Source organism: Periplaneta americana, chromosome 1, assembly GCF_040183065.1.
Source record: "Periplaneta americana isolate PAMFEO1 chromosome 1, P.americana_PAMFEO1_priV1, whole genome shotgun sequence".
Classification (NCBI taxonomy): domain Eukaryota; kingdom Metazoa; phylum Arthropoda; class Insecta; order Blattodea; family Blattidae; genus Periplaneta; species Periplaneta americana.
Genome location: NC_091117.1, coordinates 142,269,402 through 142,280,352, shown reverse-complemented (window position 1 = coordinate 142,280,352; position 10,951 = coordinate 142,269,402). Strand labels below are relative to the sequence as shown.

The following is a 10,951-nucleotide window of genomic DNA, read 5'->3' as shown; positions in this document are numbered from 1 at the left end:
TGTGGAAGAACTCTATGATTAAAGGCAGAGGAGAAAACATACATATACATTCTAGAATTTGGAAAGGCAGCTGTCTTGAGAGCATAGGTAATGCTTAGTTGTTTTCGTCGAATGTTTAATGGCGCTTCACCAGCTTCTATAAGTATACTGGTGGTGGGACTAGTTCTAAATGCTCCCAAAGCTATACGTAGAGCTGAAGTCTGTATGGTATCAAGCATTGTCAAAATAGTAGGTTTTGCTGAATTATATACTACAGCTCCATAATCCAGTTTGGCTCGAATAATGGACTTATAAGAACACATTAATACATGGCTGTCTGCTCCCCAATTGTTTGCAGACAGTACTTTCAGAATATTAATTCTGCGAAGACAATAATCTTTGAGGGCCTTGAGTTGAGGTAACCATGTTAGCTTTTTATCAAATATAATTCCTAAGAATTTTAATGTTGTTACAGTTGGAATTATTACGTCGTTCAAATGTAGATTAAGGGAAGGATGATCAGCTTTTTTTCCTTGAAAATAGTATACTTTTGCTTTTGCTTGCAGATAATTTAAAACCAGTTTGTTTTGACCATCTTAGGATTTTGTTAAGGCATATTTGTAGAATTTCTTGTGTTGTAGATACATTTTTACCTCTGCAGAAGATGATAAGGTCGTCTGCGAAGAGGCAGGCTTCAATAGGAGAATTTATTACAGAAGTTATATTATTAATGGCAATCAGAAAAAGCGTTACACTAATTACAGATCCTTGTGGTATTCCATTTTGTACAGGAGTTTCTTGTGATAATGCATTTGTCACCCTTACTTGTATCTTTCGATCTTTTAAGAAGTTGTATATGAAAGCTAACATATTTCCAGTAACATTATTTCGAAGGAGAAGATTAATTACATGTTCATGCAAAACCATATCATAGGCTTTATGTATATCAAGACTAACAGCAATAAGATGTTGTTTATTCAGGAATGCATCCAGAATTTCAGTCTCTAAAGTTATTAAACTGTCGTTTGTTGAGTGGTGTTCACGGAAACCATTTTGTTCTGGAGTAAAAAATTTAGTTTTCTCTAGACACCATCTTAAACGTTTATTAATTATTTTTTCTAATAGTTTACACATTGTACAAGTAAGGGCTATTGGTCTATAGTTGTCAGGTAAGCGATGATCTTTGTTCGGTTTAGGAATTGGGACTATTATGGCTTTTCTCCAATTGTCAGGAAATACTTGCGTTGTCCATATATGATTAAATATATTAAGGAGGTATGTTTTTCCATCCATAGGGAGTTGTTTTAAGAACTCGTATGGTATATTATCGGGACCTGGGCTAGTGTTTTTCGAAACATCTATTACATCAATAAGTTCCTTGAAGGAGATTTTATCATTGTAACTGTCCATGGTATGACGAAATATGTTACTAAGAACTATTGCAGGAGAACTATTTTTAAATTTTAAGAAATCTGCTTCATAATGAGAGTCATTGGATACATCAGAAAATGTTTCAACTAGAATATCGGCAATATCTTGAGGAGAGTCTACATAAGTTTCATCACCAGTTTTTAAGATCGATGCAATAGGAGATGATACTTTGTTGCCTCGTATTTTCTTCAAACGCTCCCAAATTAAATTTTGTGGTATTTGCTGTGACAGTGAAGATAAATATGACAACCAGGAAGCTCTCTTGCTCTCTTTGACGGTGCGTCTAGCTACAGCTCTAAGTTGTAGAAAGGTCAACTTGTTTTCTAAAGTTGGTCTTCTTTTATACTTGTAAAAGGCTTTGTTTTTCTTCTTGATTGCCAACTTTCAGTCTTCATTCCACCACGGTTTGCTTTTAGCAGAGAATATATTTCGTTTAGGAATACTTGTTTCAGCAGTTTTAAGAATAATTGTTGTAAATCTATCAATTACATCATTAATTGAAGTGTTGTTGAATTCGTGCGTTGGAATTAATTTAGAGATATTATTTTGGAAATCAGATTTATACTTTACCCAGTTACCTTTGCGAAGGCTCCATTTTTTAATTGGTATGTTACATTGTTTTGTAGATTCTCTTTGTAGCAATATTGGAAAGTGATAGCTTCCAAGGGGAGTTTCATAGGCAGACCAATGATAGAGAAGTGCTATGTCAGGAGTACAGAGGCAAAGGTCAATATTGCTGAGAGTATTATGGCTGACACAATAATGAGTTGGTCTTGTAGAGTTTAGTAGAACTAGATCTGTGTTGTCAGTCAAAGTTTCTATTATTTTGCCTCTCTGATTTGTATAAGAGCAACCCCATAAAGTACTGCGAGAGTTCAAATCACCCAGAAGAATAAAAGGTCTTGGTAACTGGCGAATCAGATCTTGTAATTCTTGCAAATTGAGAGTCTGACTATTGGGTAGGTATATGTTACATACACACAATGTTAATGGTAGAAGCAAAAGTACTGCTACTGCTTCAAGGTTGGTATTCAATTGGACTTTTTAGTGAGAAATTGTCTGTCGGATGTATGTAACAACTCCCCCACTTGCATGTATAGGATTAGGACGATTTTTATGGTGAGAAGAATATTGTTTAAGTTTTGCCACATATTCATGTCGAAAATTAGTTTCTTGTAGGCAAACTATATCTGGTTTATGTAAAGTAATTAGCTGCTGGAAATATTCATAATGAGACCAGAAGCCGTCTATGTTCCATTGAAGCAGGAATGTATCCATCATAATCATAACAAAGAAGAGGTGGAGTTGTTTTCTCATATGAGTGTATCATGTTCGGGAGCGTTACTATGGCTTGTTAATTTAGTAAGGATTCTCGTAGTTTTGTTTTTCATATTCTGAGATTTGAAATGCGGGTAGAGTTTATGAAGAGTATCAATCAGGCCTTCAATGTCATGTGTATGAGATTTGGCTACGTCGAGAGTATCAGTTGTTCCTTCAGAATTTTCATAGAAACTTTTTAGCTGTAGAAAGTTTAGGACGTAATCATTAGGTGATGATTCTACTATTGTCCTTATTGAAAGTAGAGATTGGTCAATACTTGGACTGTTTAGAGTCTTAGCTTTCTTTTTAGGAGGTTTGGACTTTTCCTTCTGCGTGAGAATTGGGATAGTAGCATCTTCATTTGGAATGTTATTTAGGAGTTCTTCAGAGTCATCAGAAAACTGAATGGTAGAGTCACTAGACGTTACAGCTCTCTTAACATTCTTTTGTTTGTTGCTATTTGGGCTTAGCCTATTAGGTAAGGGAGGAAATTCTTCTGTATTTAGAAACTCTAGTTCAGGTTGAGTGTGTGAATTAGTATTAATTTCAGGTAGTTCGGAGTCCTTTTTGGTACAAACTGTTTCTTCTGGCAAGTTCAGTTGGTCTGCAGAAGAAAGAGAGTTAGTATTGTTTGAAGTAGCTATGGGATCTTTGATTACTACAGAGTCGGTTTCAAGCATATCGTCTAGTCCAGAGGAAATCATGTCAGGGGTTAAGGTTACTTGATCGGTACTTGGTATAACAGAATCAGTTAGGGATTCGGTGTGGTTGGTTTTGCATTGTCTCGCCAGGTGACCTTCTTGTTTACATAACAAACAGGTTGGAGTATCAGCAGAAATGTATATCCAATAGTTAATCCCATCATACGAGATTAGCATACTTTCTGGAAGTTTTTCAAAATCATCAGGTTGGACATACATTTGACGTCGAAAACTGAGTATATGAGAGAATCCTGGGGTTGATATACCAGCTTTAATATATTCAATTGGAGACGTTGGTTTGACATCAAATTGTAGTAAACTTTCTTCAATTAAACTATGTGGAATTACAGGACACACGTTGGATAGGATTACTCTCTTATATTTAGTGAGAAAAGGTCTAAGTTGTAATGATTCATTATTGATCATGATTCGTTGATATTTTGTTGTAAGTTCTTCCACATTTTTCTTACTTGCTAAATATATACAGATTCGGCCATTCGATATTCTGGATATGAATCGAATATTGGAAGGATCAGTAAGTTTGCCGACAGCTAAAACATAATCTTTAATTGTTATATTATCACTAGATTCAATAATAATAGCTTGGTCTCTACTAGGGGTTGATTGAAGTACCTTAGAATAAGTTACTTGATTCGAAGGAGTGTCTTTTGGATTCATAATCTTTGAATAAGGATGAAAATTATTTGTTGCGGAATCTTTGTTACTTAAACTCTTGTTCTGATGTATTGAATTGTCATTTAGTTGAATAGAAACATCTTTACCGCTGAATTTCTTTGGTTGACATTGTTGGCTGCTAATAGCAGCCATCTCGTAATTTTATCCTACAAATTGTAGGCTGGGCTATTTATTATTCAGCTATATAAAATTTAACTTTCAAGACTCACCAAATCTATATGTCACTTAAAGAGAAGAAAAACTGAAGATTATTTCAACACTGCTTTGATGACTTACACTTAACTTAGAATTGTGATAATAATAAAGATTAACTCGGAGAACACTTAGAACCTGGAGCTATCTTCACCATGGCCCACTCTATATATTTAAATATTGTTCCTTTCATAGTATTCTGATTACAATTAGTTTCAGATAAGTCTATTTCTGTGACTTATATTTTATAATTAGTTCTTTTGTCGCTCCTTTTCCTTATTTTTTAATTTATGTAGGCCTGCATTACAATTGGTATGTGTTCTTATATTATTCTAATAATAAAAATTATTATTATTATTATTATTATTATTATTATTTTATTATTATTATTATTATTATTATTATTATTATTATTATTATTATTATTATTATTATTATTATAGAGTACCTTAGTAAATAGTATTTCCCTGTATAACTGTTTATAGACCCTAGAGACAATGTATTCTGACCAACGTAATATTTACGTTTGTCCTTCAGGCGACCATTTAGTCTTTTCCTTGCTCGGCCTGGATTGCTCCATATAACTGACATGATGTGTATATGAGGGGAGAGACTACCTTGCCAGCTGCTTTGTAAACACTGTACAGTAGAACCCCGATTATCCGTCACCCTATTAACCGATTGTTGGATTATCCGTCTGTCATTCTCTCCTATTTTTGTTGCAGAAAAAATATTGCATACTGCATAACACGTACGAATTTTTTATAAAGAGTGATATTACAAGCCTTGGCCCTTACACATTATGGTCTACTGTTCGAGTGACCTGTTTAATTTCTCTGCAAAATGTCTTCCAGAAGTGCCAAAAGAATGCATGTTGTGCTAAGTATCGAAAAAAAGTGCATATAATTGAGTGCTTTTGGAAAAGAGGAACTGTTGTTCATCTCACATCGGAATACGAGATTGGAGTTACAACTGTACTAGATTTAATAAAAAAAACAAGGATAGAGTGTATAAATTACTTAAATCTATAATATGAGACCTATAATTTTTCTATCTTTCCACAGAAATCCATCATAAGATGTTTCCTTGATCCTTGGAAACCCGTGATTGACATTCATTCATTCATTCATTCATTCATTCATTCATTCATTCATTCATTCATTCATAATTTTCTGTCAGTGCAAACCCAGCATTCTCCAGTCTTTCCTATTTTCTGCCTTCCTCTTAGCCTCCGTATATGATCAACTTATTTAATGCCCTATTATTTGATATCTTCTTCTGCCTCGAAATCTTCTCCCGTTCACCATTCCTTCCAATCAATCCTTCAGTAGGCAGTTTCTTCTCAGCCAGTGATCCAGTCAATTCCTTTTTCTCTTCCTGATCAGTTTCAGCATTATTCTTTCTTCACCCACTCTTCCCAACAGAGCTATTATACTTAAAAGTTCTGATCCACTACCTAATGTGTTAAAACACATGACCACGGAGAAAATTACGAAACTGCATTATGCAACACTTAATTTATGAAAATTTTCTATGGTACGGATTATCCGATTTTGTCGATTAACCGTTCAGCCCACTCCCTTCATTACCACGGATAATAGAGGTTCTACTGTATGTATTTAACTTCAGCGTAAATGTGTCTCTTTCTAAGTCTAGTTATAACCAGGCTTCGTCCTAGGGACACAGAGTAACCAGTATGAGGTTTTGAATACACGGAGTATAAATGACGTCATGACCCGTGTGCAGTCACCCGACTGCAACAGCACAGGTGGGTCCGTAATGTGCATTACCGTTGTTGTAGGCCTATTGCTGCTTGGCTGCGGTACGTGTAACAGGCTTCGGCGTAGGGACACCTGATTGAAGGTTACAACTCAGGTTAATACTTTAATGGTAGACATTTAGGGCCCTATTCATAGACATCGCGCTAACCCATGCTATGAGCGTTCTAAACTAGCCCCGGTTATAGCCAGGTTACTTTTACAGGATTCAGAGACGCCGATTAATCAGTGGCTACGTTAGTCGGCGTATTAGCTTTGGAAACTGTTACACGATGCTGAAAATGCTACTGCGCATGTGCAGACTGGCAATTGTCATGCTCATACGCAAGCGATTCCGGATAGTTTATGTTTATTTGTGAGGTTATTGGCGATATTAAACTACAATAAACTATTTGTTTTTTCTTCTGTGGTAAAAAAAAAAGCAAGAAATATACATGTCAGCGTGCGGGAATTCGACTATACAAGAAGAAATGTCGAAAATGTAAGTAGAAATGTTATAATATTATACGTAATATTTTTAGATTAGGCCTAGACGTAACTATTATGAAATATTGGACTTCAAAGAGTGAATTATTCTAATTCAGTATATATTTATTTACTTTAGTTGAAGAAATAACTAAAAACAACTGGTGGAGGATGCCCTGCTCCCGAAATTGATGACGTAGGCCTACGAAACGATATGGAATGTTAACATATGAGGTATGTGTTTTTGGTTCATAGGACATGTTTTTGTGAGATAGGCTTATTACTTCATGGTAAATGTTTAATGTGGCTCTGGTATGATTATGTCACCTAAGGCTACTCTGAATAGGTACTTGGTAGCCTAATTAATATAACGTAAATAATATATCTTGTAGGAATATAACTGATAATACTAGTAAAATGTAATTCACAACAATCGTGAAAATGCAAGCTACGCCTATACTCAATTACCATAAATGCAGTTTGGATAATATGGTTTTGTAAATACCCATAGGGGATTGGGCCACAAACATCTGATGTCAACCCACACAATTATCAATCATACCTTAACGTAGGCCTAATATCTTGTGTACAAGAATTATCGAAACTGAGACCTTATTTTAAAGGGCAATAGGAACGCCTAGAGATTTCTGAGATATCCTTTTCTCTACTACGTCAAAAGAAATAGCATTATTTGAGGTTAGAATTACCTACATAAGCATAAGAAATTTGTAGAATCCAAATTGATGGTCAGCTATAAAATTTCATTATCTTGTGTGTTTGTAGAACGCTAGTAAGTGATTTATAAAATATATATCAAACTCATATTTATTACAGCACTGAAAAGACAAAACCTCATACGCCTATGTAATCTGTAGTTGTGGTGATGTAAACATAGATTACCTCTTATTATGTTACAATAGAAAGCCCTAAGAATAATGACAGGAGTGCATGTTTGGATCAAATGGATAATTTCAAACAATGTGATAAATTTTCAAATTTAGACAATTAAAAAAATTCACAGTTTTGATAAGAAGTAGTGTCTTTTGTGTACAGTAGTATGCAAATGATTAACATTTTTTTCGTCTTTCCATAGGACTCTGCTGCAAGATCGAGAATGACAGAGTATGAAGAAGAAGTGTTCCTCCTAAGCATGAAGCCCAAAAATTAAAACGTGATGAGAAGTTCTATGAATTGCACAAAACAAAATTGTTATTAGAAATAAAATATTATTAAAGGCAAAGTTAAAAATTATCTGGGACAAATGAAAGAACTAGAAATGTAACTTAGTAGTAGTGGTAATGGTGGTGGTGATGGTAATAGTAGCACTAGTAGTGAAATTTTCTTGAGTTCTTGTCTACTTAATTTCCTTGCGAGCTTCCCAGCAGTATATAGGAACTTGAAATTCTTCTGTCCCAATCGTTTTCTGGAGTTTGGTGTAGAGTAGTAAGTATTCCTCGTTCATTATTATATTTGTCTTGTTGCATGCTACACAGTGTTATGAGTGTAACAAGTTTATTTGATGGAGATATGCTGCTGGACAGTTGTGGCCAGTTTCTAAGCTCAGATTGAGGACTTAGTATTACTATATATTGGGCTCTAGTAGTGTTCTCAACTTTTTATTTTCACATTGTTGTTTAGTGAATTCTATACATATGTGTGTGTTCCTTTTTCTTATTTTAATGTCGGTTAAGAGTTTTGCTGATTTATAAGACAGGTTACTTATTTATTTTATTTTATTTTTTTTTTTTGTTTTTGCTGGATTCATCATTCATCAAACCTGTAGTTCCTCAGTTGGAACATATTCCCTGATGGAGGTTTAAGTACCTACCTAAAGCAATTTAGTTACACTTATGTCTATAACTATGCAATTAAGGTATTATTAGTAGAGAAATTTAATTCAGAGTCTTTAATTTAGGCTTGGAAGTCTCTAATGAATTGATCCATGAATTGAAAAAGCAAAATTATTATTAGAAATGGAAATGTTAAGAAAACACAATTAGAAAGAAAAGAATAGGGGGAGGGTCTAATGAAAAGTTGGAAATGTTGTTGTTTTCTAATGCCAGACATTTGACAATAAAGTCATTTGACCTCTTGCACTCCAATATTTTTCAAAGATATTGTCATGGTCAGCCATTGAGGCACAGATTTGAGGTGTTCCGAATCTGTTTCTTGGTTTGAGTTGCACAATGGACAAAAACTGGAAATGTAGTACTTTAGTGTAATGTTCTCTTTTTTTATACATTGCTGAAACTCATGTTTACAATATGCTCTTTCAACTACATTCCTTAATAAATAATATTTTGTTTTATTTTGTGTTAGAAGAAAATACTTATATTTGACCACTTCTTTAAATGAATTTATTTTTTATCAGACAGTCTATCAAAGGTAGAGATGTGATTTTGCATCATATTGTAGGTATGACATGCATAAATACACAACAAATTTCATCACAAAATGTTGGATAGTTTTTTAGTTATGAGGGAAATGCTTCATCACTGCACAGTGAACTGTCAACATTTTGAATTTAGAAAAAATATATATATATAAATATTTTTTCCAATCGTAAAAATATTTTTTTCATATAGTAGAAGGACAGTGTTTTACACGTACTAATTTTCATAATTGTACAAGATACAGTAATGGTGGAAAAAATGTTGAATATTTGCAAAATTTTACTGCTGTAAGCTGTACCTAACCCCTTCAGGTAAACTGAATATGTACCTTGTATGTTAGAGTAAATATCTGGTCGCAGGATTCTTTCCAATGCAGGGCTAAATCTGCAATGCTTCACTCATTTCTTGTGATCATTTTACTGGTGACTCGTCTGTATTATTGCATGAAACTCATTCAGAAGTTACTAATTTGCATCACTTAGCCTACAACCTGAAATGAATATAGAACTTAGGAATGAGGAGAAAAATAAAGGTCTATATTTATTTTCTTAATACTCTCACTCTATGCTAAACGATTTTGTTTTTCTTTTTTCTTGTAATGGCGTTTGCTTACTCTTGTATTATGTTCATATGCTTTGTTTGGCTTTTCCCCCTTTGTCCTTAGAATGTACAATAGTTTGTAACTTAGAAATAAGTGAATACGCAAAATATGAATAAAATTATTGTATGAAGCGAAGTTTAAACCTACATACGAGTTTTAATTTAATTTACAGAACCCCTGAGTTCCGATTATACTACCACTACCCCTTTCTTTGATATTATAGACTTATTAATTTGTCCTACAGAATAATATCTGTAATATTGACAATTAATATGTCTATAATATTCTCATAGCTGCAGTGCATATGTCTGTACAGATTACTGTGCACTTAACTGCGGATTCCCGGCCAAACAAGTCACTCAGCTGAGTGCGCTCCTAGTATAATGACAGTTGACATTGGACATATACCTCAACATATATACCTAACATGGAGTCAGGCCAAAAAGAGAAACATTGAAGGAGGAGGGTTCCATCTGGTGCTGTGGATTGAATTCGGCGTAGCTCAGTAGTCAGAATGCTTGGTATGTAGAATCAACGACCCGGGTTCGATCCCCGGTGCTGGAGCGAATTTTTCTCCTCAAATATTAACCTTTCTTTGATGTTTATTTCTGAAAGTTCTCCAAGACATAAGAATGTGCTATCTATGGTGCCAGTACCTAATATTTTTATATTGAACTTATTGTACGTAATGGAAAGGTATATTATCATAAAATCCTATTAAAAAATAATCGCATTCTGCCATCTGTTTCAGTGACGTGTGGGCATTAGCACTGGATGCACTATTTATACTTGGAGTAATTTATGTGAGAGTTTTTTTTATTAGACAGTAACTCTATAATTAAATCAGTCATTTCTAAAAGGACTTTATCCAATCTTTTTGCTAAAATCAATTTAGAACGCTATCATATTCTCACTTGAATATGCCTTCTTGATGATGGGCATTATTCCATGTATTTTATTCAGCTCTATGCAGGCTTCACAATATTCACAGCACTTCTCAGAGGGCCCTAATCCTGCAGTAAGGCGATTTTTATGCAGATGAGATTTTGAAATAAAGCCCTTTCAGAAATTACTGATTCAAATATAAGTTTATTAGCAACATTCCACGTTATACATACTTCAACTTTTTGTTTTACTTCGAATTGACGAAGATGTTAATATATGGACTATAATGGTTTTCAGTGACTTCTATAAATAAGGAAGCATAGAGAGTAATTTGTCACACGGTACAGTATGTATATTAACCTTCTGTATACCAACCTCTAAATGAAGGCCTACACCAATCTGGTTACATGTATACCCCAAAATATGCTTGCAAATGAGTACAGGTTTACAAAATGCCCTATGAAAAATTGGTACTATTTCTCTTTTATCGAGAAAACATTTATATTATAA

The 10,951-nt window shown here is 34.0% G+C and overlaps 1 long non-coding RNA gene across 1 annotated transcript; it reads left to right on the top strand.

Annotated features, from left to right (window-relative positions):
- Positions 1 to 6,224: 6,224 nt before the first annotated feature.
- LOC138709253 (uncharacterized) lies at positions 6,225 to 8,111 on the top strand. Its single transcript, XR_011334889.1, has 3 exons — positions 6,225 to 6,578; positions 6,702 to 6,796; positions 7,656 to 8,111. It is a non-coding gene; the product is annotated as an uncharacterized lncRNA (long non-coding RNA).
- Positions 8,112 to 10,951: the final 2,840 nt, after the last annotated feature.